This window comes from Passer domesticus, chromosome 1 (assembly GCF_036417665.1).
Source record: "Passer domesticus isolate bPasDom1 chromosome 1, bPasDom1.hap1, whole genome shotgun sequence".
Classification (NCBI taxonomy): Eukaryota; Metazoa; Chordata; class Aves; order Passeriformes; family Passeridae; genus Passer; species Passer domesticus.
Window position 1 is genome coordinate 68,420,716 of NC_087474.1, and position 22,605 is coordinate 68,443,320.

Sequence of the window (22,605 nt, forward strand, 5' to 3'; positions counted from 1 at the left end):
GAATTATCTTGAGAAAATCTAACAGAAAGACAAGATTATTTATTTGGTGGTAAAAAGAAAAATATTTCCAATAGAAGTTATTACTTTTAATGTTAAAACGAGAAAAAAAACTCTAGGAATTAGGAATTTTGAATTAAATATCTTAGTAAAATATGTTCCGGTGCCAAATTCAGGCCAGTGTTATTTCAACAATTAATTTATCAACTTTTAGAAAACAACTGTGACTGAAACTATTTCCTAAGTTAAAGAAACATTTTGGGGTGGGGGTTGAATATGTTCCTGGTATTTTTCTCTTGCAAGAAACTTTTAAAATCTCCAAATACTTTTGCGTAATTTCTCCAGAATCCAGTGCATTATCAATGTCTTCCTTTATAAATATTCAGTCCAATGATTTTGATTAGTATTCTTTTTTTGCTTTATATTTAATGCTCTTTTGTGGAATTGTGTGTTCTTCTACTACCATCAATGCCCTTCTACATTCTCTTCATGCTTTAGACATGGGTGTGCCATACAAATCTCTCATTGTGTTTGCTTGCTTCTTCAAGAACTGTTATTGTGAAGTTAGTGAAAAAGGTCAGGGTGATTATTTAGTGGGAAAAATCGAGTCTGCTGAAACTTTATTGCTTTCCTCTAAGAAATCTGACTTATTTATGACATAAGGTATTTTAGGGCACCTGATAGGACTTACTTCTTTTTTTATGATACTCCTGCCTTTGTGTAAAATTGTGCTATAAATGATATTGACAGTGTCATACAGTACTACTGTATTGTTTTTAAGTTGCATTGTTTCAGCAATTTATAGTCAAACAAACCAAAGTCGTGACTGTCTGCCCTACTTGCAAAGTTGCAGGGACTTGTCTTAAATTTTTCAATATATGTTAGAGAAACTTTTAACAGAGGAAAGTTTAGCATAGCTCAAGGCAAGACGAACTTTTTCTTCTGGCTTGAAACCATAGTTTTTAAAATACATGTAATATGGACAGGTGTATAACTGTGTAGTTATAATCTTGTGATTAGGATATTTTTTCTTAATGGGCTTAGTAGACAAGCCCATTGGCAACATTACACCAAAGAGTTGCCTGACAAGTGCAATAAAGTAGACACACTTCTCAAAAAGGAGAAATGAGAACATCTGAATTGTCCATACCATAAGAGATATTAGATAAAAAGTAGAGGCCAGTTCTTTGACTCCCAAAGAAATAATCAGGTGAAATAATTAGCTACTGAGAGGTTACTGGAAAGGATAATTTGTAGTTCCTCTGAAGGCAGTAATGAGATAAAAGGGTCCTTTCAGGATCTGTTGGTCAGAATTGTCTTCAGATACTCTTTTCAAGGAGGATTTTTTTTAACCTGTAACACTAAAATTAATGAAGATCCTCTTTTCTCTATCCCTCAACCTTCTTCAAAAGATTTTCATTGTCCAACTGCAGGTCTTTAAGCCCCGTAACAGATCCTCATGCAAACTCTCCAGAGGTTTGTTAAGTTCTCTTGTGCTCAGGATGGTTACTGCTCTTCAATAGGACCAAGTTTCAGAACGTTTTTAAGTTACAGTTCATCATACTCTTGAATGCCATGTATCTCTTGATCTGAAAAAAAAAATCTCCACCAAATTTTACCAAGCTTAGAAAGTATTTAATGTCCAAAAAGAACCATGCAGGTCACTCACAGCATAACTGAATGGTCCCTTTTAAACACTCCTTACAGTTGACTGCTTAGAGAATTATTTTTCATATTCTGATCATCAGGTAAATCCAAGTGACTTCATCATCATTGTTTAAATCAAAATAAATGGATTTTCAAAGACAAAGCATTTTTGCATAAATGCAAATGCATTTTAAATGCATAAATAATTTTTGGTTGTGGTGGGGTATCTTAAATGGCTATGGTTCCTTAAAACCTTAAATAGTTTGGGGTTTGAAGTGATTGAAAATATATTAACCATTCCATGTTTATTGCTATCATTGCTATTTTATCTTCCAGATAAAATTAGTTATGTTTTCGCTATAGCTGGGGATTTTTCAACTGCAAGCCTACAGAAAGAGCTTGGCATTCAAACTCTAATCTGGTACTTACTTTTTTTGCAAATCAGAGAGTCTTTGACTCTGCTAAGGTGTGGGCTCACTGGGCCAGCTGTAGCCTTCAAAGCAGCAACCTTGGGTACATGCTGTGTATGGTGTGATGAGGAAGATACTGCACTATTTAGCAATTTGCTCATCTGTACCTCACTACTGCAGCTATATCCAGTCTTATATCCTTCTGTTTTTAGTGATACTGCATTGGATTATATAGACCTTAATTGTCTAAAAATTTTCCTTCTGCCTAATGTTATTACAAGTGGAATCCAAATATAAACAATCCTAACCACTATTCTTTTACCATTGCATTTTTAGGTTTGTTCTAACAAGTGCTTGAGAGAGCTCAGACTTCAGGAATAGTGAAGAAAAATGTGCAAGATACTTCTGCTAGATACAAAACCTATTTTGAAGAGGTTGTAAGGAAAAAACCTGAAATTGGCCAGGCAACTGTTAACTAGCTATCAGTTGTGTATGGAAAACGTGCTGAGCGCTGTGTCCTACAGCAATTTCCAAGACAGTACAGATGGATTTTGGATTCTGAAAATTACCACACACTGTAAAACTATGAGAGAACAGGGATTCACAACATCACAAAGGAGAATCTCAGATCCTGGTGGAATTATACCCTACAAGTTAGTCATGCTATGCTGGCGGTAGCTTTTTATATAGGCTTCTAACCTGAATGCTATGGCTTTTTAGTAAAATATCTGGTTTCATAATTCCAATTTTATTTTTTTAAAGATGGAAGAAATTGAGTTATTTAATAATAAAAAGTAGTTTCTCTGCATGCTAAGCTTAATTGACTCAGTGCTCATTATTATAACTGGATTATCATTGGCTCAATGATAATTTTTGAAGGGGTAGCTGCATAAATGCTTGATCATCTTTTCAAGCCATTAAACACTCTGGGCATCAGCCTCTTAACAGTAATTCTGACATGTTTATCTCAGCTGGGTTTGTAATTCTTCTTTGTTCAGGGTTTGTGATCTGTATGTACAGTAGATTCGGGGGAAAAAAAAGGAAAAAGAAAAGAACAACAAAAATCCAACAAAACATACCACCTTCCAAAAGAAGAAATAAAGGAAGACAGACTATTCCATCACAAAATAATCCTCAGTGACTAACAAACAAAATATTCTCCTTAAAAAGCAATTATGCTTTTGTCCATTAAGTCTGGACACCTGGAGTAAATATTTGTTTCAGATTTGCAGGCACCTTATTACATTTATATTTAAAGGTTAGCTACAACTGTTCCTCTTGGTTACCCATTGTATAATTAACCTCAGTGTACTTCTAAATTTGATTTTTAAAGAAAGATCTCTTGCAGCCTACATCCTGAAAACTACTGAAAAATAAGGGCACTCTTTTCATTGCACCTTTAGATTCCACATGCATGGTCCCCCCTATAAGCAGCTAAAAAATAGCTGGAGTTTGACCATTTATGCTTGAATCCATCAGGCTGAATTCAATGCTCTACTTTTTCCACAGACACACAGAGCCTTTCCTGAAGGGTTGGGATGGAGGGATCGGACCCCGGGACAATAAAGAAGCTGCATTGCCCTAGGTAGCCGGAAGCGTTTCTTCTGGAGCCAGGCTCCCTCTCTGCCCCGCCGCCCCCAGGAAAAGTTGTGTGTTATTCCCGGCGGTGCCGCCCGGCCCGAGGCGGGGCAGGCGAGGCCGGCCCGGCCGGCGATGCCCATCCCGGCGCCCAGGAATGCCATCCCGGCGCTCCAGCGCTGCGCCGAGCCGAGCAGCGCCGAGCCGAGCCGAGCCAGCAGTGGCATAATCTACTAATGGCTTCTTTTCATTTCAGCCCTCCCTGAGAGACTCAGTGGCAGATTGTAGACTCAATTACTCTCATGTCAGGTGATTATCCTAGGTCTTAATGTAATCTTCCATTCACACATACCATATTTCAATTACGGCAGCTATGAAACAAGCTGTGTATTCAAATCACCAATCACCTTATCACTGCTGAACAATGTCAACTGTAAAAAACGCCAGCTGAAGGCAATTACACATGTGTTGAGAACCGATTATGATTACTCTCTGTGGTATTTGTGATGAGCTGGGGAATGTTCTGAAAATTTAATTTAATGACAATATGCTTGCTGTACAATCCATAATACCTCCTGAATCCAGCATGGGGCTATTAAAACTGATAGGAGCATATTATCACCGAACTGAAAAGCTGGGTTGGGATGGTTGCTGGATGTCTCTACAGGGAATGATAGGTAATTTCTCCACATATTTCTAACGGCTGAGGCAGACAGCTTCCAGTTCCAGCTGCACTCTGAAGGTGGTCCCTTCCCCTCCCTCCGCTCTCGCGGAGCTGAGTTAAGGTGTTTTACTGTAGGCGCTGCAGAGGGACGGGGAGGCGAAGGCAGCAGGGCTGCGGGGGGCGTTGCTGCAGGGACCCCTGGGCACAGCGCCGTTTCCCCTGAGGGACTTTATGAACCTCGTTAAATCCTTCCTCTGATTTTTTTTTTTTTTCTCCCCACCTTCCTCTCATTTTGACACCGTCTCCTCTGCGGGGACCTCGCTTCCATACCCGTGCAGGTTTAACGGGAGGAGGGACAACAGCCCGTTTCCAAACTGATCCCTCCGGGCTCCCTGAGGGGAGAGGAGGCAGCACCGCCCGCCGCGCCCCGCGGGGTCGCCTGTTGCCAGGCAGCAACCCCGGCCCGGGCAGTGCTTAGCCCCCGAGACCCCAAACGTGCTGCATGCACATGATGAGGGTGAAATTGTAATTGCTGCGCGGCTCCCCGGGAAGCCTGGCACGGCCTTGGCTTCCAACAGGTAGCCAGGCTGGAGGGCACACAGCAGGAGCCCCGCGGGCTCCTCTGGGCCGTGCCGGCGCAGCGCTGTAGGCCGGGATGAGCAGGAAAAATCCAGGGCCCTGTGCGCCTGTGGATGGGGCCGGCGCGCAGGGCTGCTGCTGTTTATTGATCGGAATGGGTGCGATCCTAGATTAGGCCCGCAGCTCATTTCAGAAAGCTGACAATCTCCGCTAGCTGCGCGAAACACAAAGGTCTCCGGGTCTCTGCAGGCTCCGGCCGATAACGCCGCGCTGGGATCATCTGCGGGCTCCGTGGCTCCCGCGTATTGTCTGGCTCTCCTTCAAGGGCTGCCTTACGGACTCTGAGCCTTCAAACAAAACCTGTCGTCTCCAGCACTAAACCGAAAATCCCATTCAACTTGAAGCACACAACACCATTCGCTTACGTACAAGAAAAATTAGTTTTCATTGAGTATGTACTCATCTGCACTAACATTTCGTATACAGAGCCTTTGTTTCCATAAGCAGGTTGATTTTTTCCCAACAGATCAGCCTATTGGGATAATTTACTCCTTTTGCATATATTTTGTATGCTCTTCTTATTGTGGATTTTTCACTCTGAAAGCATTTAAGTGGAATTCTGCAGCACCTGTTCTTTTTTAGTCTGAAAATTGTGTAGGTCTCACATTGTCCCAAACTCATAATTCTAAGCAGGAGGCTTACCTGATTTTAATTTTTTTTATTTTCTGTTGCTCTTTCACACAGTGACAAGTACCATGTCTCAATTGTCTTTTGCTGATGTCTGCTGTACTAGGCACTTGGACAAAAATATCTCACCATATGTGTGAGAAGACACTGTAACCCACAAACTGTAGTACCATGTTTCTTTTGTGGTACTTACCTATGCATCTCAATACCACAGGCATGTAAAACACAAGGCCAGAAAATAACTAAATAAGGTTAATAAAAATGACATAGATTGGAGAAGCCAGAGCAAGCAACTAGAAACATTTAAACAGTACATTCAAATTATTTGTATCTGTTTGGAAAAACAGCTTCTGTTGTTAAAGAGGTTTTAATTGTATAATTTACTTTTTTAAAAGCCAATTCTAAAAAGGAAAAAAAAGGATAAAAAGGACTGATGCAGAAACTAATAAATCACAGGTGAAAATTATTCTAATAAAATAAGCAAATGTTTAGGAAACTTAAGTCACACCAGCTTTTGGGTACGTGAAAGGAAATTACAAGGATTTTCTTGGTTTGCAGTATGTATGTGATACTCCTGTACACATAATGTGATTAGTATTATAGTAACAACAGTACTAAAAATGTCAATATTAACAGCACTGATAGTAAAACCAGAAAATGGCAAAACCAAAGCAGAACCAAGTGGAGCAAATTAATGAGCCTTTAGTCTAAGACTCAAACCAGCTGTTTCTCCAAAGGATTGAAATGGTGTATCCTCATTCTGTATTAGTCTACAGCTGAGGGATCACTGACATATGAGCAGTCTGACTCTGAATTCCAGCTAGAAGCAGAGACTTCAGGGCGCCTCTGCTCTTTGCTACAGGAATGCAGAATTCACAGCATCGCGTGCATTGGGCACTTGCAAGGAAAGCTTTCTTATTACATGAAGTAGAAAGGCAGTGTGCAAGTTGATTTGTGACATTGCTCTTCATATCTCAATGCAAAGAGAAAGCCAAGAAATAACGAAAAAACCCTCAAGTCTCCTGTTAATCATGGAAGTTGACATTGTTACTGGCATGTTTCTCGCATGAAGCAAACATTCTATAAATTAAGGGAGATACAGCATAATAGTATAGCTTGAAACTTTCTCCCGCTTACTGATTCACCATCTGATTTCCATTACATATGGAGAACTTCATCCCAGCATCTCTAATATGGTGAGCTTTAAGATTTTTTTAAATCAAATTAGGATTTTTTCCTTTGTAGTTTTTTGTTTTTCCTTATTTTTTTGCACCTTTTTTTTTTCCCCTCTAGGAAAGGTAGTGAACCTCCAGAAGAGAAATCTCCATTCACCTTACACTTATGGTATGTACATATATTAACTGTAAACACAAGTGGGTACAGACTATAGAATCACACTTAGAACTAAAAATTCCCATTTGGCCCAAAATTCATCATTCATGGCAGCATAGATTTCCCCTCAAGTTGAAGGAAGCATCAGCTGAGCGAAGTTGTCATGACAGACATCCTTCAAGTAGCATCACTTTTTAATTCGTTAGGTAAGCTTGTGTTATTTAGAAGGAAAAAAAAAATCTATAAACACATTTTTTAAAATGTTGAGGGTTTGCAAATAAAATGTTATTAGGTAAATACACAACACAGTGAAAGGAATTACTATTTTTCAGCAAAATGAAGCTGCTGTACTTGTTTTAAAGATCAATTTTATCACATGAACTCAGGTATGATGGACTTCAAGCAAAGAAAGAGGAAAATCCTTCATAACCTCCTCCATGACCCTAAACAGCCAGAAAATCAAATGCCTATCCCATTTTGTTAGCTGAATTACATTTCTACTTTCTCTCTTTGATCCTACTTAATGTATAATTCTCTGCCAAAAAAGTAAGCTATCTGATTACAAATTGTGCAACTTTTATTGCCCAAGGCAGTTGTTAATTTTTGCCATAGGTCAGACACAACAGAGCTTTAAAAACAACCAAGAGCTTCTTAATTTTGTGGTGTACCACTAGCTGTTGCCACATCTCAGAGGAGTTATTGCACCTTGCAGATAATGCCCTTTTCCCCTGCAAGCCATGAAATAGGTTCTTCCTATATCGATGTATTAATTAGATTTCCGGACAGTTTCAAAAATTATAGCTGAAGCTGCAGTTCAAATATTTCAGAAGTTCTTAGAAAGATTGTCTGTCATGGTTTGTTTTGTCTTGGTTTGTTTTTTAATTGAAAAAGAGGAGGCTCTAACCTTGAACACTCTCTTTCTTTTTTTTTTTCTTTTTTTTTTTGAAGGATAAGGTGGGGGAAGAAGCTCGACCTGTAAACTTTGCTGCATTAAAGAAATATACAAGTTCATAAGTTTTCATAGAATTCCAGGTTAACTTTGTCAATTCTGATGTTGTAAAAAGTGAATGAATTGGCACGACCTGTAGAAATCTCAGGAAACGTTTGAAATTTCTTCAGCTGGCTGTATATCAAGCATACAGTGAAAAAAGGAAATAGAAGGAAAGTAGAAAAGAAGGGCAAAAGGCGAAATGGTTTGTGTCCATTTAAGAAAAAATCAATAATAGCATAAAATTGATTTAGTGCTTGTCATAAAACATAAGTAAGTGCTGGAAAATAGAGAAAATTGAGTCTCAATTTAATCTGCACAAAAGCCACACTGTACTGATGAAGTGATCTGAGGAGAGAGCTACATAAAACCTAAAGACAGATACTTAATTGTCATATTAAAGACTCTCTTTTCTGCCTGCTGGAGTCAAGGGGTAGGACCCATTAATCATGTGGATAAGGGGTATTGAAATCAAATCTCAATTAAAATCTGTTCAATAATGTCTCTAATATGTTTTTCAAGCATTAATTTTTTCCCATCGATTCTACACCCCATAAATCAGATATGTTGCAGTGCATGTAATAGTTTATGGAGGAGAGGATTATGGTTTTATGAAGTTAATGCAGCAGAACCATTTAATTTACGCAGGCTAAAGTTTTATGTCTGTTGATAATTTCTATTGTTTTCTGTGGTTGAAAATTCACTGGGTTATAAAACTAAAACATTTTTTCTATTTTCATGTATATATGTATGTTTGTGTATGTCTGTACAAGCATACACAAAATATTTATGTATACTTACAGTCTTACTTACATGGCCCTATTTGCAAAGATTGTTGTTGAAGAAGATGCTTCTTTTTTTTCTTTTTTTCTTTTTTTTTTTTTTAAATTATAGGTTGTGGTTTTGAACAGTGAAGATAGCAATCTCTCAGGAAAAAAAGACGACCACTTTTTGTACTGTTACACTAAACAATGTCTGGTGAAACACAGACAATAGCAGGGATATTGGCACCTCAGCTTCTGGCTTTTAAGTGAATCAAATATGATGTGATTATGAGAAGTTTTGTATGAGATATAAAATTAGTTTGTGACCTATTTAAGAAGGAAAAGTTTTTCCACATTTGAAAAAGCATTAAACTTTGCAAAAATCTCATTTCAGTTCTTCACCTGCATTTCCTGACAGGTACAATTGGCTATATCCTCAATTTCTTGCCATAATTTCTTGGGTGGCTGTAGGTGTACACTGTTTCAAAACTGACAAATTCTACCTAAGAGTCAGCTGCACTTTGCTGGTTGAGTGAATATTGTTTCCTGACTGAATCTACTCTTACCAAAACAAAAATCAAAACTCACTTGCAGTATTTAGACTACCATTTGTAAATACTATTTGAGACTGCTGGATTGAAGCAGTCCAATATATTTTCACCCTAAAGAAATATGAGATGCAAATGCCACATAATCTGTAGCAAAATATCCTGTGAGTTTAATTGAATTTTGGCTCAAGAATATCAGTTCAGAACAGTCAAACTGTTTGATGAAGATCTGGTGTAAGGTGTACTTCACAGTAAGACAAAAGTGACATTAGGTTATGTGCCTCCAACATTTTGCATTTTGAGTTGGGACTTTGGATCACCTACTAAGTCGCCACAAAAACAACTATTAGCTATAATCATATGGCCCAAAGTAGTAAAAGAATTGCATTCTAGCAACATTAATATCTCCTGATGTCTCTTCTCATCCTGAACTTCTCCTGCATCGGGAACTGTAATGAAATGCAAAGCCACATAACACCTGTCTGTCTGCTGACTTATATCCATCCAGGATCTCATTCTATATATAATAGTTATTAACTCAAGGGATGATTCAGAGTTAATGTCCCAGGAGCCATAGCACAGGCAGTGTTGGGAGCTACAAGCAACATATATTTTAAAAGTCAAAACAGAATTTATTTTAAAAAAAATTGTTGGTAGTATGGTTACACAAGCAAAGGGAACACACTAATGCTGAAAGACAAATTAAATAATAATGAGACAGAAAATTAAATTGTGAATGTGTTACTCCACTCTCCTAATAATACATTTCTCTTGTAAAATTATATTAAGAAGGCACTCCTAAATTGCACAGTAATTAGACACAATTTTACTGCAGAAGACTGTACATAAGAAGACTTAAGTATTGCTACTGTAAGTTTTTATTAGCATTATTTTTGCCAAATCATATTAAGTAAAAAAAGGAGATTGGATACTGGTTTGTGCCATAGCTGAAATTTTTGCCAGCATAGCTGCATGAGAAAAGAGTATAAGCAAGATAAATTATTCAGCATACTGTTCTACTAGGGAAAATTCCTTTGGTTGATACAACTTATGTCATCCCTTCCAGTTTTCATAACATAATTACTACAGGTTAGCTATACAGACAAACACTTTTTGGTATATATACAGCTATAATTTAAAAAAAAAAATACATTTTACAGAGAATGTCCTTTGGGGTTTCCTGCTTATTACTTGTTGGGTTTCAAATGTACTTTGGGTATGTAGGATATATAAGGATGCATTTTAACATGGTACAAAATTAGCCTATGGAACTCTTTGCTACAAAATTACAATGAATTGAAAAAGCTAAGAAGAAGACTGTAGATTTATCTCAATCATAAAAAGCTCCCACAGTTGCATCAGGTAGGATAAAACATTTTTAAAGGGGATATAAACCCTCGTGCTTCAGGTCACAAACAACAGAGAAGATTTAGAAATACACCTCGAGCCTATGAGCGGATTATTCTGCTAAGGTGGGCCATACCTTTTCCTGAAAAGTCTGGTGCTGATTGTGCTCAGGATAATATCTCTTTGGTGCATCACAGTCCTATGGCCTATCTGTATGGATGCTTGAAACTTCTAGTTACCCTCACAGTTCAGGCAGTTTCCCAAGTTTTTTGCCTGCCAAAATTTTCTGAGTAATCCTTCTAGAGGTTAATCCTCTAGAAGATGACTCTTCCAGGCTAACACCCTGAATTATCAGCTTTCATTTGCTCTCTGCAGATAACTGGGAAAGCTATTTCTTGTGACTTCAGCTGGGCTTATGAGTGGGATGAAAATGGTACTGCTGGTCTGCAGGCCACAGATCTCCTGGGTGTAAAAATTCTCTTTGCCAGCTGCCTTGGTGTTAGTTTTTAACACTAGCCATGTGTAGAAGTGAGAAGTAAGAAAATATTCCCCCTGTAATTTTAAGTACAGGAGACAACTGACCCATTAATGTTCAAAAATGAACTATGGAAACCTACATTATATATTAATATATCTTAGTATTATATCTTAATTCAATTTAAATAGATTCTTTTTCCTCCAGCTAAAAAGCTGTCAGGAATCCTACACAGCTGGGAAGATTAGCATAGGCTGGATCACAGCTCAGGGTCCAGGATGTTCTCAATTACTCTCTGAATATACATTCAGATCCATAACTTTGCCCTGGTAATTTCCAGCAATTCTAAAGCTCAATCTTTAATTAAGATGTCAAATTTTAGCACTTTTCTCAAAGGATTAGTGACTGTCTCTTGCCAATTTTAGAAATATTGATGTCCCTCAGACATAGCTATGTGAAGCTGTCTCTTGCCAAACAGTAAAAAAAAAAAAAAAAAAGTCATGAATAGTTCACTACATTGTTTATCCCTTCTTTCAAATGGCAGAAATGGTTCAAACGTTAGTATCTAGCTATATAAAAAATACAGTCCTTGCAAACACATAAATTGATTCCATACTAATATGCTAAAGAACACAAAGGATGTAGACCATTTCTGATTGTTCATTGAAAATATAATCACAGTTTGGGGAAGTGGACTTGAGGTAAATGATTACTAATCTGGTTTTGACAGACACCATGACAATAGGATAGCTTTTTCTATTATCACATTACACAGTTCCAGAGACCACATTACATATTATTAAATAGAAACAATAGTTTCTATGTTGATACACAATGTACCAAAAAGGATAATTCCTGTGGTTTGTGTTTCACTATTTCTTGTCATACCTCAGTCCTTTTACCTTTCTTGAATTTGACATTTGAAGGAGGAAACGGAAGATTTGCCTAAAGTCCAGCAACATCTTGTGAGGAGTGAGGAATGGTATTGTTTAAGGTGTTCAAGCCAGTAGGATCAAGTATGTGGCTGGAAGAAGGTGGCTGAGGCAGGAATGGCAGTGGACAAAGATGAAAACTACACCAAGCATAAACTCATCATCAAGGTAGGAATTGAGGGGAAAATAAGTAACTAAAGCTTAGGTCACATTAATCTTATTTCTCTGTCCCAGCAGTGGCCTCAGGACTTCTCAGCTGTGGGTGTTCATGTGTTTATTCCATGATCTCACCTCCATGCCTGGGCAGATCATGGAACAGATCCTCCTAGAATCTAAGGTCACATGGAGGACAGGGAGGTGATTTGGGACAACCAGCACAGTTTCAGCAGAGGAAAATCCTGCCTAACCAACCTGCTGGCCTTCTGTGACAGAGTCACTACATCAGTGGACAAGGGAAGAGGTCATTTATCTGGACTATTGTACAGTCTTTGACATGGTCCCCCACAATATCCTGCTCTCTAAATTAGAGATATATGGATTTGATTGCTGGACTGTTCAGTGGATAAGGAGTTGGTTGGATGGTCACATCCAGAGGGTAGTGGTTAACAGCTCAGGCCACGATGGAGATCGGGGACAGTGGGTGTCCCTCAGGGGTCTGTATTGTGAGCAGTGTTATTTAATATCTTTATTTATGGCATAGACAAAGGAATCAAGTGCACCCTCAACAAGTTTACTTATGATACCAATGTGAGCGGTGCTATTGACATACCTGAAGGATAGGATGCCATCCAGAGGGACCTGGATAAACTCAAGAATTGGACCCATGGGAATCTCTTGAGGCTCAACTAAGACAAGTGTTGGTGCTACTACTGGGTTGGGGCAAACCCAGTACCAACAAAAGCTGGGGGATGATCAGATCCAGAGCAGCCCTGCCAAGAAGAATGTGGGGGTGTGGTGGGTGAAAGCCTGGTAATGTGCACTTGCAGCCCAGAAGGCAAATTTAATTGTGGGCTGCATCAAAAGCAGAGTGGCCAGCAGGGAGATTCTGTCCCTTTCTTCTGGTGAGACCACACCAGGAGTGCTACATACAGCTCTGGGGCCCCCAACACAGTTAGGACATGGAGTGAGTCCAGAGGAGGCCACCAAGATGATTAGAGGGATGGAGCACCTCTCCTTCAAGGAAAAACTAAGAAAATTGAGATTGTTCAATCTGGGAAAGAAAAGGCTTTGGGTGACCTAACTGCAGCCTTCCAGTGGCTGAAGAGAGCATTAAAGACTGATGAAGAGGGACTATTTACAAGAACATGTAGTGACAGGATGAGGGGGAATAACTTCAAACTGAAAGAGATTAGATTTAGATTAGATATAAGGAAGAAATTCTTCACTGTGAGGATGGTGAGACCCTAGAACATGTTTCCCAAAGAAGGTGTGGATACTCCATCCCTGGAATTGTTCAAGACCAGGTTGGGTGGGACTTTAAACAACCTGTTCTAGTGGAAGATGTCCCTGCCTGTGGTAGAGAGGTTGGAATCAGATGATCTTTAAGATCCTTTCCAACCCAAAACATTCTGTGATTCTATGATTGATTCTATGATACTATTCCTTGCATATGTGGTAGAGCTCAGTCCAAGCTGTCCTGATAATTAGAGATGAAAATGGAGTGATTTCAAAGGCTTTTTAGCAGCCACAAGCTTAAATTTTATTTCTACTGTCTCCCCAGCCCAACTCATACCCCCTTCTATAAACAGGACTTTCTTCAGGAGTGTGCCCATCTGTCTACCCAAAAATTCTCTGATGACAAATCTCAGGACATGCCCCTTGCTCCAGTTTAAATCTCCATCCCCTTTTATGTGAAAGGGAATGATTAGAGATCTGCTGGTCACAGTAACTGAACTGGAAAGGCAGGCTAGGTGATTTTCAACAACAGGTCACTATTCCTGTTTTACTAAGGTCGGAGAAGGCTCAAAGACTTACCAAAGGTTATCTAACACTAACCTTGGCGTACCAAGAATAGCATCCCTGTGCCCAAAATGGACATGTCAGTCTCACTGGCCACATCACTTTTTTTCATGGAAAAAAGCAGCTTAACTATCAAGTCGTAGTTCTGATCTTACTATGTCCTAGCTTTTAGCTGCTCTTGTAATTTGTGCTGCCTCTTTTCATGATTCCCAACCAGGGAAATATTTAAACTGAGTAGTACACAGAAAGGGGGAATAAGGACAAAAGTCTTTTAAAAGTGCTGCTATCTGTTGCTTTATTCTAAAAGTAAGACATTTGCTTTTTGGAAACATAATTATAAAATACTGATGATAGAAGGAGTTTGTTGATAGTGACAAAAAAGAGGGGGGGTGTATTACACCAGAGGTGTCAATTATTATTTTTTTATTTGTGGTTTTATTATTCAAAATAAAGATTATGATCTTTGTTTGAATTAGAACAATCCTAGAATTAGTAAGTGGAATAATACTTTCTATCCCTAAAGGACTTTCAGTTTTCCAGTAGAGCTGTCACGCTTTCTCTGTCTGAACAAGAATCTTCCATTTCCCTCAATGATCTGTGGAGTTGGAATACTTAAACATGTCAGAATGTCAGAATTAAACACGTTTGCTATCAGTGCAAGACATTCCCCATGCACCTATCCACGCAATACTGCTTGATTCTGACTGTCAAAACTGAGCATCCTTTTAAAGTACAGACACCCTAGACCATCCAGTGAACCTAGGCAGAAATGTTTACCGGTCTGTGTTTTTGAAACCAGCACTTCTACATGCTGTGACAAAAAAAAAAAAAAAAAAAGAAAGAAGAAAATTGAGTATTGTTCCCCTTTTTGCTTCCCTTCAACAAATTCTCACTAGCACTTGCTGCAATGAAACCAATCACAACGGAATAATTTTATATGTGTGTGACTCTCAAATATAGGTCCCCAAGCCACTGTTCCAAATTAAAAGCAGTTAAGCACCCACTGAAAGACTTAAAATAAGTTGTTACCCAGTGGACTCCTCCACAGTCACCACTCAGAAGGTGCAGAGAGTTCCATGGGAATTGTGGCAGAATTTATGCATCTGGTTGTGTTTAGGCTATGAAGAAATACCATTTTGTGCATAATGATCTCTTTTACAACAGGTTCTCAGTACCAGTGGATTCCAATATCAAATGTAGGCCTCCCTTTAACCTGACTCTTAAAAACTTTTGATGAATACATTGTGTAAGGATTTTCACAATAAGTCAGAGAAGCCTTAATTAAATGCAAACTGATTCCTTCAAATCTTTCCTTTGACAATGTGGGCATGAATGGAACACATTTGGGAGCTCACACAGCTCTAGTTTTCATGCAAAAGACTCAAGTCCCATAAGTGAGCCAATTACAAATTATAGTGTAGGTGAACTCATTCTTTTCCATTCACTGGAGCTGATTCTGTGTCATTAATGCTGATATCTTAAAAGGAAGAAACAACGTTTCATATCTCATTAACATTACAGAAGAGAAATGAAATTAATTCTATGGTAGAGGAGAGTTACATGCATGGAACTAGTTCAGTTGCCTACATTTTAATAAGTTTTTACAGAAAGCCAGAGCCATATCCACCACCAAAAGGCTCTCTAATCCTCTGTGGTGTCTTGCACTGACCTCATTGGCACAGGCTTGTTATTGGCTGAGGTTCCACCACTGTTTGGCTTAAATCAGCTAGTGTGAAATTTTAGTTGGGTGTTAACTGTGCCAAAATCCATCTTTAGAGCTCTCAACCTTTCACTTCCCAAATGCTCAACAGTGGCAGTGTAACAGTAGAATGTGACTTGTATTATGAATCTATGAATGTGGAGGCTTAGATAGATATAAAAGGGCCATAATTTACAGGAAACATATTGGAAAGTAAACCTTAGTCTCTCATATCTATTTACAGTTGCATGTGCAGTGAAAGAGTCACCTAATATTGGATAGGTGATGCTCAGAGACAGAAAAATAATTTTTTTTCTTAAAAAAACCTACATATTGTTGAGCTTGGAAGCTGGCCATGTATGTCCTTGATTCATTTAGTGTAGAAAGCTATTTATTGGTATTGAAATCCAACTGTCACAAACACATTTATCTCCTGTACTCTTCTTTTGGCCTGGACTAACACAGGCACATATATAGATAAACTTAGCTATATGCCTCATGTGCCAAAGTCAGTAAAGCAAATAGTTCTCGACACTGACAATGTACTGATAATCAGAGTTGTTCCTTGCCACATATATTTCCTGTTGTTTTGTTGATTTTTTAAAAATGATATCTGGCTATTAATGCAGAACCTTGTGTAACAGGAGTGACCCTGAGGCTCTTCTAGACTATATTCAAATCCAAAATCTGATGAATTCTAGCAGCCTGCAACCATGGTTCAGAAGAGCTGGGAATACCTTTTTCTCCACCACACATGAGCATGTTGTGACACAAGAGATGAGAGACCAGAAAAACTACCAATTATCAAGGACAGTAATAAAAAACTACACAGCTTTAAATTTAGCATTTGCACTGTAGCATTCTTTGTCTCTTAAAAAAATCTCAAAGAATATATTTTATAGCTTTTCCTCATTAAAAACCAATTCATCATATAGTCTCTTGGTAAAAAATAGATGTTTTATGAAACATTCCATTGAGGCTTCATATCATAAATGGATATTGCTTATAACACTTTTTAGGGCATACTTGCTCAAGACCAAGTCACTTAATGATATCTGATTTAATTAATTAATTAATTAAAATTATGCTATTTCATTGTTGTTTTCCTCTTCCTTTTTTCCTCCAAACTATCTCCTTTTCTTTCTGAAAACATTAAAAAGTGCATGCCCAAAAAAACCTAAATGCCACTATAGAGTGGAACTCTCTCAATCAGTAATGGTGTGGTTAATTTTGGTAAATTTTTTCAGGGATTATTGATAGTCATTCTGAAAATACAGCACTCTGTTGTGACATCTGATTGTTAGAGTAAGAAAATTTCTCTCAAAGCAGTCACACAAACTGTTCCTTTGGCAAAATTTGGAGTGAAACACTATCGAGAGCATGATAAGAGCAGGAGGAAAATGTGTGACTTGGAAGAGAGGTGGACAGAGCATCTTAAAAATAAAACAACCCCCCTTACTATTAGTAGTGAAAATGAATATTTATAATTCAGTGAGAAAACAAAGCAAAACAACCACAGATTTCCTCTTACTTTGTGTCACAAGGAATATTTGATCTGGCATGCAGTTCACCCAAGAATTAGCAGATTCAGAAAGATTTTTATTTTTCTTAAGTAAAACATAAAATTCACTATATTTGCTGGGGAGAAAAGCAAGGATAAAAAAAAAAAATCATGTCACAGTGGATTACAGAATGGTATCCAGAATTGCCACCTTTAGATTTAGAAAAATTTGTTCTCTAATACTGTGATTTTTTTGTCTTTTAGGCTGACCCAGAAAGATGCTGAAGCACCAAAGTACTGCCAACTCTCTATTATTTGGGATATTTTAGGGATGGAAATGAGAACTGAGGAATCCCAAATTATGGAAAATAATTTGATAGAAGGTATATGTGGCTGTGCAGTAACTGCATGAACTTGGTCAGCTCAAGTACTGAAAATAAATTGGTGCTTATTACCTCCCTTTAATAATTCTCTTTGAAAAGCCAGTGGAGCATCTTGGTATTCATGATATGGAAGGCATTCAGCATGGCTAATGTTTTGATAATTTACAAAACATATGCATATAGCTTTACATTTGTATTATTTATAAAAACATGCAGCTTTTGAATGTACATATTTGCACAGAAATTTTGCTAGTATTATGTAAAACATGAGCAATTTACAAGTTATTTAAGATGAAGGTAATTTATAAATGTGTATTATTGTACTGTTAGACTACAGCAATGTTTTTCTAGTTTTGCCATTGTTCTCCTGGACTTCTGCAAAGTAATACTTCAAGTGAGAGCATCCACTGAATTTCTGTGGAGTTATTAGATGTTGCCTGATATTTTTGAGCACTTGTGAAAAGGTGTTCCAATGTCTAGTGATGAAAATACTGGAATATCATGTAACCATCATATCACTGGTTGTATCAATCATATAACCATTGCTAACTGCCAAGTACAGCAGGTCTTTAGGGAACTCTTTAGTTTCTTATATCCCCACTGAGCAACTGGTGTTTGAATAAAAGGCAGTGGTCCCATTTCTTCCCTACTTGTGTGGATGTCATAGTTCAGTTAAACCCAGCAGAAACTGAGCTAAAAAATTCTACATAAATTCTCACTGAGGTGTTTGTTCCAAGTAAGACATGCTTTTCAATATTTTTTTCCCTTACAGGAATCCTTTATCTAGATAAATGTATCCTACAAATCTTGAAAGAAAACAAACATTCTCTTAAAAGCAGACTGTAAAACAGTTGCTTTCCAGAACTTCATCCTCTTATAAAGCTTCTTTTTTGCAGGACTCAGCTCTGCTAAGCTCCCTGCTACAATATCTCAGCTTGTTCCATTTGACGGCTGTTCCCCTGTCATCACTCATTTTCAGTGGGCAAGGGGGAGCAATTGCTGGGCATCAAATCATCATCAAGTAAACCAGCCTTGACACTAGTTAAAAAGGGAGATGGATGGTCAGTTGGCTTCTACAGAAAATATTCTCTTAAGTATCCTACCAAGGTCCCTTGATACCAACCTAGTGGTTTTCTTTCTTTCTTTCTTTTTTATTTTATTTTTTTTAATGGGAGCAGAGCAATCGCCTATATTTCTTCTGGGTCATAATTTGATGGCAGGTTTCCTCAGGGGAGGAGCACAGGGGTTAGGTGAGTAAGCTCTGCATTCAACAATTAAACATCAGAAATACAAGCTGTGAAGGAAATAGCTTCCTTTCCTTGCCTGTAATGGGCAATCAAAACCTCCCCACATTCTGTATCTTCAGGAATGCCAAGCATACTTCGGTGTACCATCCATTGTTCATTTGTTTGTTCCTCCCCCTCCCGTAACTTCCAACATATCTTTCAATTCATAATAAAAGGTTCACAAATAGCCTGAAAATTAAAGGATTGCTTGTAAGATTGACCATGAAGGTGACAGTACTGGTCCTTTAGAATGTTGCTTTCAAATGATAGGGAAAATAACTCCACAATTTGTTCATTTGTAGAATGAATAAATAAATAGTAAATATCAGAAAGTGCTGCTGAAGTTATGCAAGAGAAAAATAACAAGAAGTATATATATGTATGTATTTATATATGGCTTTTGGGCAGTAAGTTTGCATTGCATATTGTACCACACTAGGAACACCAACAGAAAAAACAGCACAGATGTCTTCCCAAAGTATGAATCTTAGATGTTAGAACTATGATATACAAATGAACACTTTGGAGTAAAGGACTGTAAATTTTGCTCTTCTCATTATCATTGTGTCTGTAAATGTCTTTCTCTCACCATGCCTCCTCATCCCTCTCCCACAAAAAAAAAAAAAAAAAAAGGGAAAAAAAAGGTAGAAAAAAATTCCCCAAAACAACAGCAACAAAAATAACCCCAATCTCTGACAGAATTTGGAACTGAAAAAAAAAAATAGAACAAAAGCATTGAGCATTCAGTGATTGTCTCGAGCAGGATTTTTGGTGCTATCAATATTATTACTACAATACAGAAAAAGCAATTTTGATAATAATTTTGCAAGAGTGGTACAGAAGTTCCCAAAAGCATAACCCTTCTCAGATTTATCTGCCTACTGAGGTCTCATTAAAGTCAATGAGAATTTGGAGACTCTCTAATGGAGGAAAAGCCAGTACAAAGCATAAATGTTCAGACAGTGCCTCAAGGTCCTTACTCCAGCAAAATTCTTACATAAATCAGTGGAAATTTTGTCTCGGGGGAAAATCAGAAATGAACCTCATTTTGTTTGTAAAGACTGAAATATTTAAAATTTTAAACCGGCAATAATGTTAGTATGCCCTTTGCACAATTGTTTAAAAAAAATTGGAGGGGTCAATCCTGCAAAATCCTGACATCTCTGGAAGTTTCTGTAAGCTAAAGCAAGCTCCTAATACTCAGCAAAGGAGAAGGGATCTCAGTACTTCTGCCTCTGAAACACAGCATGGTCCCAGCTGAGGCAGGATGGGAAGCTGAGACCAGGCAGTGACAGCTTGATTGAGGAAGAGGAACAATGTAGTAGAGTGCCTTCTGATTTTAATTCACATGATGCTCTTTATTACCCTTAGGGATAAGAGGTACTATTTAAAATTGCTTTTAACACTATTTATTTCAAAAATATTTTACTGGAACACGACCTATGTTCCAGTTATAGAATGTATGTTCTGAGTTATAGAATGCATGGTGTCCTGGGGGAGTCCTGGGGTTAGATATTTATGGGGAAAAAAATAACCAAACAAAAACAAAACAACAACAAAAATCCCCCCCAAACAGAGGAAAATTAAGAATAAGCAGAATTTAGGTTTGCAAACATTTCTATTTTTTATAAAACAAAATTATTTTAGTTCCTATTAAGGAATTAATATACCATATATAAATAACTTTAAATCAGTTGAATCATAAGTAAGCCATTATGTTATTGACTGGAATTGTTTCTCTGATCATTAATTTATGGGATGGGATTTTATAATGATGCTGACTCTATTTGGCAGTCTGTGTATTCACTGTAATGTGAAGGTCTACATAGCAATACTAAAGATAATACTCCTTAACAAAAATTGCTTTACTATTGATGCAACAGAAGTCAGAATATACAGGTAAAATAGACTAAGTTTATAATTTTCTTGATTCAGGTCCATGATACTTGTGCAGTTATTTATATTACACTTTCTGATGTTTTACTTTTGCAGTCATTACAGAGTGAAGAAAAAGATTATACTTAATGTTTTTTTGTTTTTCCATGGAGGAAGCAAATAAAAAAAAAAAAAGGAGCAGTTATTCTGAGGTTTTGTGAAGTCTGTAAACGGATTCAGGGAACATACATGCTCTCTGTTATTAAAAAGGTACATTGTTATAGAGTAGAATACTTCCTGGTTAAAATTAAAAATAGTATCAATATTTTACATTTTTTTTAAAGTTTTAAGATTTATAATGAGCCTCTGCGTTGAACCTCTACGAAAATTGTTTTTTTGGAAATTCTGACAAGTTGCAAATAAGAGGTGTGTGCCATCAAATAGCACTACAAAGCACAAAGAACAACTGAGGTTTGTGGACAGCTATGTTAGCTCATATCTGCAGATTACCTGGTAGGGCATTTAAGTCTTCTGTCTCAAGGCCTATCAGAGCATAAAAAGTCCAGTGTATTTGGGTGTGATTCCATGTTACAAATTTTCAGACAGCCTGTCAGGTTTGAAGGTGGTTGTCCACTACTTCTACTCCTACTCCACAGGCACACTCTCAGCACAGTCATGCTATGAACCTACCCTTTGAAATAAACTGATTTTTTAAAGCCTTTGAAAAATATTTTTTTAACAAAATTGTTGTGCAGGTCTGAATTAGATCATGGTACAGCTCAGGGATGAGTAGCCATAAGTGAAGAGCAAAACTGCAGAACTGGGCAACAGAGGTTCAGCAACAGAGGAGAACTCCACAGCTGAAGGATTACTGGAATCAAATCATATCCTTGGTGAAAGCTGACTCAACCAAAACACTCCAATACATCCTTCATCACTCTGTGTGGACTGGTAACAAGCTCTTCATTGTAGTTCTGCTTGCTGGAAGAACTGTGTGTGCCCATGGCAGCAAACCTGAGTAGTTTTTTATGGGAACAGCCACATTTCTGTGTTAATACAGACCAACACTGACTGGTAGATTTTACAGGAAGAGACATATACAGTACAGTAGTGCACTATTGAAATTCATGTGGCCTCCAGACATTTCAGTCAGACTCAGGACTCAATAGTACTTCATATGTGATGCATGTGAGAAAAGCAATAAAGTTTGAGAGATTTTTACAGAATATTTTTTTGCTGTTATAACTAGCATAAAAGACAAATGCAAATTTTTTGATTGTTAAAAGTTATTGAAACTAATCAATGCTACTTAATTTAAATATTTGAAAATATGGATGCAAGAGAGCTTTATTTGACAGGTATTTAACTCAAAGTTTCTCAGACTGAAAAAATATGCAATCAAACAATATCTGCTTTACTGAATTAATGGGGATAATAATGTAATACTTCTAACTGTTATTTTCATTCAATTTTGTTCAGTAAAATCCTTATATATCCTCTTTTCTGTGCCAGTGTTTTTCATTTTACTTGTATAAAGACAGATTGAAAAGAGAACCTGAAAGCAAGCGAGAGGAGGTATTTTCATAGAGCAGTGTTAAATTAGTGACAAGAGGACAAATGTTCCACACAAGTGGAACATGGAGATTCTCAGTAGTTTTATAGAAAACTGTCTGAAATTGGAAAAAAGGGATGTGAGGCATTAAATGATGAAAAACTGACATCTTCCTTAAACACTGAGTTTTATGTTCTTCTGGGATTTACGTTCTCTGGTTTGGCCTTTATCCCTCTTGCTGACAAATAGCTTTAACAAGATTTTGTCATATTGTCATCTAAAAATCTGTCTTAGTATTCTCTTTAGGCCTGTTTCTCTTCTTACCAGCCTCAGTTTAAATCAGAGGTCAAGAAAATCAGAACGGTTGAAATGACCTGGAGATCAGAGTAATATCTTTTCTGT

At 37.5% G+C, this 22,605-nt stretch overlaps 1 long non-coding RNA gene across 6 annotated transcripts; it reads left to right on the plus strand.

The window, feature by feature from the left end:
* Positions 1–4,348: 4,348 nt before the first annotated feature.
* On the plus strand, positions 4,349–22,252 carry LOC135301933 (uncharacterized). 6 transcript variants are annotated; one of them, XR_010363665.1, is made up of 7 exons: positions 4,349–4,417; positions 6,332–6,758; positions 6,856–6,906; positions 7,843–8,087; positions 11,943–12,116; positions 17,372–20,921; positions 21,407–22,252. It is a non-coding gene; the product is annotated as an uncharacterized LOC135301933 (long non-coding RNA). The 6 variants fall into 6 exon arrangements; XR_010363663.1 differs by lacking the exon at positions 4,349–4,417 and adding an exon at positions 8,777–9,064 and having other exon boundaries at positions 5,033–6,758; XR_010363664.1 differs by lacking the exon at positions 4,349–4,417 and having other exon boundaries at positions 5,033–6,758; positions 17,372–17,490; positions 18,387–20,921.
* Positions 22,253–22,605: the final 353 nt, after the last annotated feature.